Here is a 6,539-nt window from a genome sequence, read left to right on the forward strand (position 1 = left end):
TAATAATTAGGTTGCAGACCAGGCCTGTTGCTCAGCAGCTAATGTTCTCCCGTGTGCTCCCACATGGGAAATCTTAGTCTGAGGCTCACTGGAAGCTCCCCTGTCTTGCAGCTGGAACAGAGAGCACCAGAGAGGTGACACCGGGAGCCCGAGAGGACAGAGCTGTGTGATATATCACCACTCAGCAGCCCTCACTGGAGACCTGGTTAGAGTGAGATTCCAGTCTCAGCAGAGCCTCTCATTTCTCCTGGTCACAGGGTTACAGAGCACTTTACAACTTGTGCTGCAGGATGGCAGGCAGGGACTTAAATGCAAGACTGGAAGAGGCTCTCCATAAAACTCAGCCCACAGCAGCTCTGATTCACAAGAAGCTTCTGCTCTGACCACCTTAAAGGCAGACATATCGATGTTTCTAGAAAATGTAAACTTCAAACATAGAATAGATTATGCATTGACCATATTTCATCTGATCACAAACATAACAGATGGCTTTGAAGCCTCTGTGATTCTGGTATTCAAATGGGTCTTAGAATGGAGGCATCTTTACAACTGATCTCTATAGAGTATCTTCTGCCTCTAATGGGAGAACAGCTCGAATAAGGTCAACAAAAATGTTCCTGCAATACTGTTCATTAGCAGAGCTGCTCAGGGACGGTTAGAAATTGTCCATGCTGTCGTTTCTGCCATGGGTGGAACTGTTTGCTTTATTTTATTTTATTTTTTTAGCCATTGCTTAGAAGATTCCCAAATCTTCATCTACATTCCTCACTCATAACACATTTAACAATTCTAATACGTGGTTTTTTGAAGGTTGATAGATCACCCTCAAAAGAGACAATAGTCCTTCCTTAAAGTGCTATGGGTCGTGTAGTTAGCAGGACCACTAGCTGTCTGGGTTCCCAATGCCAGACATTTGCTCCCCTCTCAGTTACCTCTGCAACATTCAAATTGCCCTAAAGTCCAGCAGCCTTTATTCCTATAGAGTATCCTTAATACCTACTTGTGAATTCAACAAATATTTGTCAAGTGATAGGAACAAGGCTAAGAATGGGAATTCTGTACCTGGACTAGCCTGGCCTCTGTATTATGGTCTCATCATTTTGAATCAAGTCTGAAAAGATTACAAATTCCTGGACTGTTCTTCCACTGTTAAGTCTTAGATTTTTTCATGTTTTTTTTTCATTTAATTTGAAAGACTAGATTTCATCCCCTGTACATGAGCCTGATGTATGTATGACCCACCATGATTAATGATTTGCTAGCCCAGCCAAAATCATTCATATCAATTAGAAGTTGTCAGAATCCCTTCAATGTTGACGTGACCTCAGAAATTTTCCCCAAAGGTCTGGAAAGAAATCATGAGAAGCAGAAACTTTATTTTGAAAAACATTTTCTTACCCTTACTTAGTGTGTATTTGTATGAGGCGTGTACAATGTCATGTGTGGGAGCCAATTCTCTCCTTCTACTACGTAGGTTCCAAGGATTGAATTCAGGTCACAGACTTCATAGCAAGCACCTTTAACCTATGGAGCCATTACAGTGACCCCAAATTCAGAAACGTTCAATGGAATTATCTAAATTATCACACAATTCCCTTAAAAGAGTTCTTTAAACTTTTTCTTAGGTAGCTCTACTAGAAGTTATTTTCTTATACAGAAACGAGCCTTTCTAAAGATTTTCTACTTTTTTAAAAGACACAGTCTGACTATATAGTCTCGTTGGAATGTATACAAATCCATTTGCCTCTGCCCCCTAAGGGTTTGTATTAAAGATGTATGTCAGCACAACTAGCCTTAATTTTAATGGAACATATCTGTATATCTGTTAAAGAAGCCCCCAATGACTTATATCTTCCAGATTGTTTTCATTGGGTAACAAAACCATGCCCTTGTGTTAGACAAAATAGATACCTATTTAATATATACATCTTGGTGAATTGGGTCATGTACTTGAATTTAAATGTTGGTCTTGGGCCAGTGAGATGACCTTGCAGATGAAGGTGCTTGATGCCAGGACTATTTGAGTTTGATCCCCAGAACCCACGCCAAGAATTGATTCCTGCAAGTTATCCTTTGACTTCCACATGTATGCTATGGCACATGTGTATACACACATACACTAAATTAATTCATTCATTTTTTAAATGTTATTTCTAAATCAAGAAACCATTTAAACTCTACAAATATTTGGTAAAAGTTCTGGATAGGTCTTAACTAACTTAGTTTGAAGTTTTGTTCAGTTGGCAGGAAGCTCTTAAGAGAAAGGTTAATGTGTCAAAGCATGGTAATTTTAAAACTCCATAAATGTGCTGCTAGAAACAAAAATAACAACCTTCAGTTGTTCAGTGACTTCTTATTTCTTTGGGAATTGTTTTGGAATCTCTCCCATCAAGTAGAGCAAAACAAAACAAGTAAAGGAATGCATGCCATGCACTTGGTTTTTTTCCAAGGTCAGAAGGCACAGTGGCCCTGGTGATTGTGTGTGTTTATGCTTACAGACATTAATATAAACAAACAAATTGAAGGGATATGCTGAAGTGGAAACTTACGGGTTCTTCAGAAAGTCAGTTGGATGCTGGGGCAAACTTGTGAAGGAACGTTTTGTTAAAGTGGACACAGGTGTGAAAGGCTAAGGCAGACTCATAAAGGAACATCTCACTTGGGCAGACACAGGAGAGAGGATGTTCTGCTAAAGTAAGCACATGAAAGATGTGATGAAGGATTCTTTGCTAACAACACGCACGTATTGGTCTGCCTTACACTTCGTAGCTGAGCTCCATTTGTCAGGACTCCATAGAGAGAAACACATCAAAAATCTTCTGGTGGTATACTGAAGTTTCTGGCTGCTTCCAAGGACTTGAGCTGATTGGATGCACATGCAAGACCTGTGCTGAGGTAGGGTACATGGAGGACACCTGATGTTTGGAGGGTATTACTAGGACTCCACAGAGTGATGGAGACAGAGCTTGGCTTGCTGGTACAGCTAGCTGTGCAATGCTTGTGGGTCTTGCTTCTTTACTGACATTCTCTTCTCAGGGAGAGGCACAGCCTAGAACTTCTGGTGTCCCTCTGGGTCCTTCATGATGACTGGAGCTGAGGCTGAGGCCTGGCTGTCTCTGCTAGGTCCTGTCACTGCTGTTGCCAACCAGATTCTAACAAACTGTATTGCTGGTCTATCCTTGAAGTGTTTGCAAGTGGATCGAGCTGGACTGTGAACTGAACTGCCGATTTCCAGACAACACAGTCAGGAGTTGCTCCAGGAAACCTTTCTAAACAGGTCCACTTCCCCTGTATCCTTTCATTTCTACCACGTCTGTTGGGTGGTGGGCTAAAAAGGAGGTTAAAGTATTAAAGAACCAACATTAAATATAAGGTTTGAAAAAAAATTAGGTGCTGGAGCCACTTTCACTGAGCCCAAGCCATGCTGCTGCTGCTGCTCGCCGTCATCCCCTCACCCCCCCACCCCCACCCCCACCGTGCACTAGCAGTCTCAAAACATTCAAAGTCCAAGATGGCAACCCTCAAGGACCAGCTGATTGTGAATCTTCTTAAAGAAGAACAGGTCCCCCAGAACAGGATTACAGTTGTTGGGATTGGTGGCATTGGCATGGCTTGTGCCATCAGTATCTTAACGAAGGACTTGGCAGATGAGCTTGCTCTTGGTGATGTCATGGAAGACAAGCTAAAGGGAGAGATGATGGATCTCCAGCATGGCAGCCTCTTCCTTAAAACACCAAAAATTGTCTCCAGCAAAGACTGTAGTGTGACTGCAAACGCCAAGCTGGTCATCAGCACAGCGGGGGCCATCAGCAAGAGGGGGAGAGCCGACTCCACCTGGTCCATCGAACGTGAACATCTTCAGTTCATCATTCCCAACATTGTGAAGTACAGTCCACACTGCAAGCTGCTTATTGTCTCAAATCCAGTGGATATCTTGACCTATGTGGCTTGGAAAATCAGTGGCTTTCTCAAAAGCCAAGTGTACTGGCTAGTTTTGTATCAACTTGACACAGGCTGGAGTTATCACAGAGAAAGGAGCTTCAGTTGTGGAAATGCCTCCACGAGATCCAGCTATAAGGCATTTTCTCAATTAGTGATCAAGGGGGGAGGTCCCCTTGTGGGTGGTGCCATCCCTGGGCTGGTAGTCTTGGTTCTATAAGAAAGCAAGCTGAGCAAGCCAGGGGAAGCAAGCCAGTACAGAACATCCCTCCATGGCCTCTGCATCAGCTCCTGCGTCCTGACCTGCTTGAGTTCCAGTCCTGACTTCCTTTGGTGATGAACAGCAATATGGAAATGTAAGCTGAATAAACCCTTTCCTCCCCAACTTGCTTCTTGGTCATGATGTTTGTGCAGGAATACAAACCCTGACTAACACAAATTGGTACCAGCATAGTAGGTTATTCCTGTGACAACCTGATCATGTTTTGGGGAGGACTGTGGAAGGACTTTGGAACTTTGGGCCAGAAGATCCATTCAGTGTTAAGAGCTCTTTGGGATGTTGTGTAGGAGCTTGAAAGATAATGTTGAGAACAGTGCAGAAGATGGAGGCCTGGCTTGTGAAATTTCAGAGGGAAAATTAAAGACTCTTTTCAGGGCCATTGCTATTTTGGATTGTGAAGATTCTGTAGTTCTGACTAGCTGGGGCTGAAGAATCAGCTGTGATTAACAAGATACCAGAACTACTAAAGTGAAAACTTTTCCTTACTGGGACTATTGATGCTGGTTAGCTGGAGCTAAGAAATTAGCGGTGATTAAGAAGAGACCAGCATCATTGAGGTGACATCTTCTAGGAAGTGTTTTCTGAGAGCACAGAGGCTGTGTTCCAGAGATAGCCAAGGTTGTATCTCGTGCTACAGCGGGACTTGGTAATGTGTAAGAGTTACCCAGGTGGTACTGGTTTTGAAGGCATGAGAAGGGGTCACACAGAGAAGCTGAGGCTCAGCACTGTGAGAGGCCACAGAAGGCCATTGGTGAAGGTGCAGCCTCATTTGCAATTGATGGCCCAGGACTGAAGGGGTCATGCAAAGGAGATGAGGCTTGGCACCATGAAAAGAGCCTATGAGAGGCTATTGGTGAAGCCTAGTTACTGCAGCGTTTTGGAGATGCCAGTACCACGAGATGACCACCAAGAACAGCAGCAGCAGTGGAGTACAGGCAGCTGGAGCCTAGAAGACAAGGTGTGTGCTACAAAGGGCATGGCTGGAGAAGTGACCCAAGTAGTGGATCCCATAGTTTTTTGAAAGGATTGAACTTTTAATATATAAAGACTGTGAGACTTTTAAAGTTATTTAATATTTTGGGGATGAATAAGAGCTAAGGGTTGAGGCTTACTAGTGATGTGTTTGTGTGTCAAGCTGACAAAGGGGTCAATTGTACTGGCTATTTTTTGTGTCAACTTGACACAAGCTGGAGTTATCACAGAGAAAGTAGGTTCAGTTGGGGAAATGCCTCCATGAGATCCAGAAAAGTATTTTCTCAATTATTGATCAAGATGGGAGGTCCCCTTGTGGGTGGTGCCATCTCTGGGCACTGCCAACTGTGCAGGCTTCGATTACCCTGTGAGCCTGCTGCATTGCTGCCCTGCACACCCTCATCAAACGTGCCTAGGCCATCGAGTTCCCAGTTAGTCATAACCTGGCTCCAGTGTAAGTTTTACTCCTTTCTAAGGAGCAATAAACAGTTATTGGCTCCTAAAAGCATGGAGAGTCCCAAGGTATATTTCCTGGTTCTTTCAAAAGTAAACATTGCCCCCTAACATTCTCATCCATGGAACCATAATAAAAGACAGCATATCCCTGCCAACAACACATAGAAGTAGGAGGGAGACTTGTTGGAAAGAAGGGGCTCAACTAGAATGGAAAAAGAATAAGAAAGAATAATTAAAGGGGAATATGTATGAAATAATAAATAGGACAAACATTTTTAAACAAATCAAGTACCAAGAAAAATATTACAAGCATACATGCTTGTATTTATCAAAACTAAATTGAAGAAGAGAGAACGAATGAAAAGCTGACTAATAACAGAGTCTGCTAGAGTTGGAGAGATGGTTAAGCGCATTAGCTAATCTTCCAGAAGAGCCGGGTTCTGTTCCCAGCACCCACATGGCAGCTCACAGCTGTCTGTAGCTCCAGCTCCAGGGGATCTGATGCCCTCACACAGACATACATGCAGGCAAATCAGCAATCTCCATAAAATAAAAACAAAAGCAAGATCTACCTAGAGAAAAGAGAAATGAAGTGGGATGGAAACCGGAATTCAAGTGAAACTTACCTGAACATGACTCGTTTTATTGTTTGACTTTGGAAATAATGTATTTTAAGTTAACATAAATATTATATATAATATAATGTAGCTAATATAACTATTATACATAATATAAGCTTTTGAATGTAAATATTTAAACTAAAAACATTTTTTTTAGAAATGGCAACAAATATAGCAGAAAGACTGGAAGCAAGAGACCAAGGCGGTCTGTTATAAACTAAGGGTCCCAAAGTGGTTTTCTGTGTCTGTTTGCAAGTGCCTGTCTGGCTAAG

The 6,539-nt window shown here is 42.5% G+C and overlaps 1 pseudogene; it reads left to right on the forward strand.

The window, feature by feature from the left end:
- Positions 3,488–5,647, forward strand: Gm14470 (predicted gene 14470; annotated as a pseudogene).

Source organism: Mus musculus, chromosome X, assembly GCF_000001635.26.
Source record: "Mus musculus strain C57BL/6J chromosome X, GRCm38.p6 C57BL/6J".
Lineage (NCBI taxonomy): Eukaryota > Metazoa > Chordata > Mammalia > Rodentia > Muridae > Mus > Mus musculus.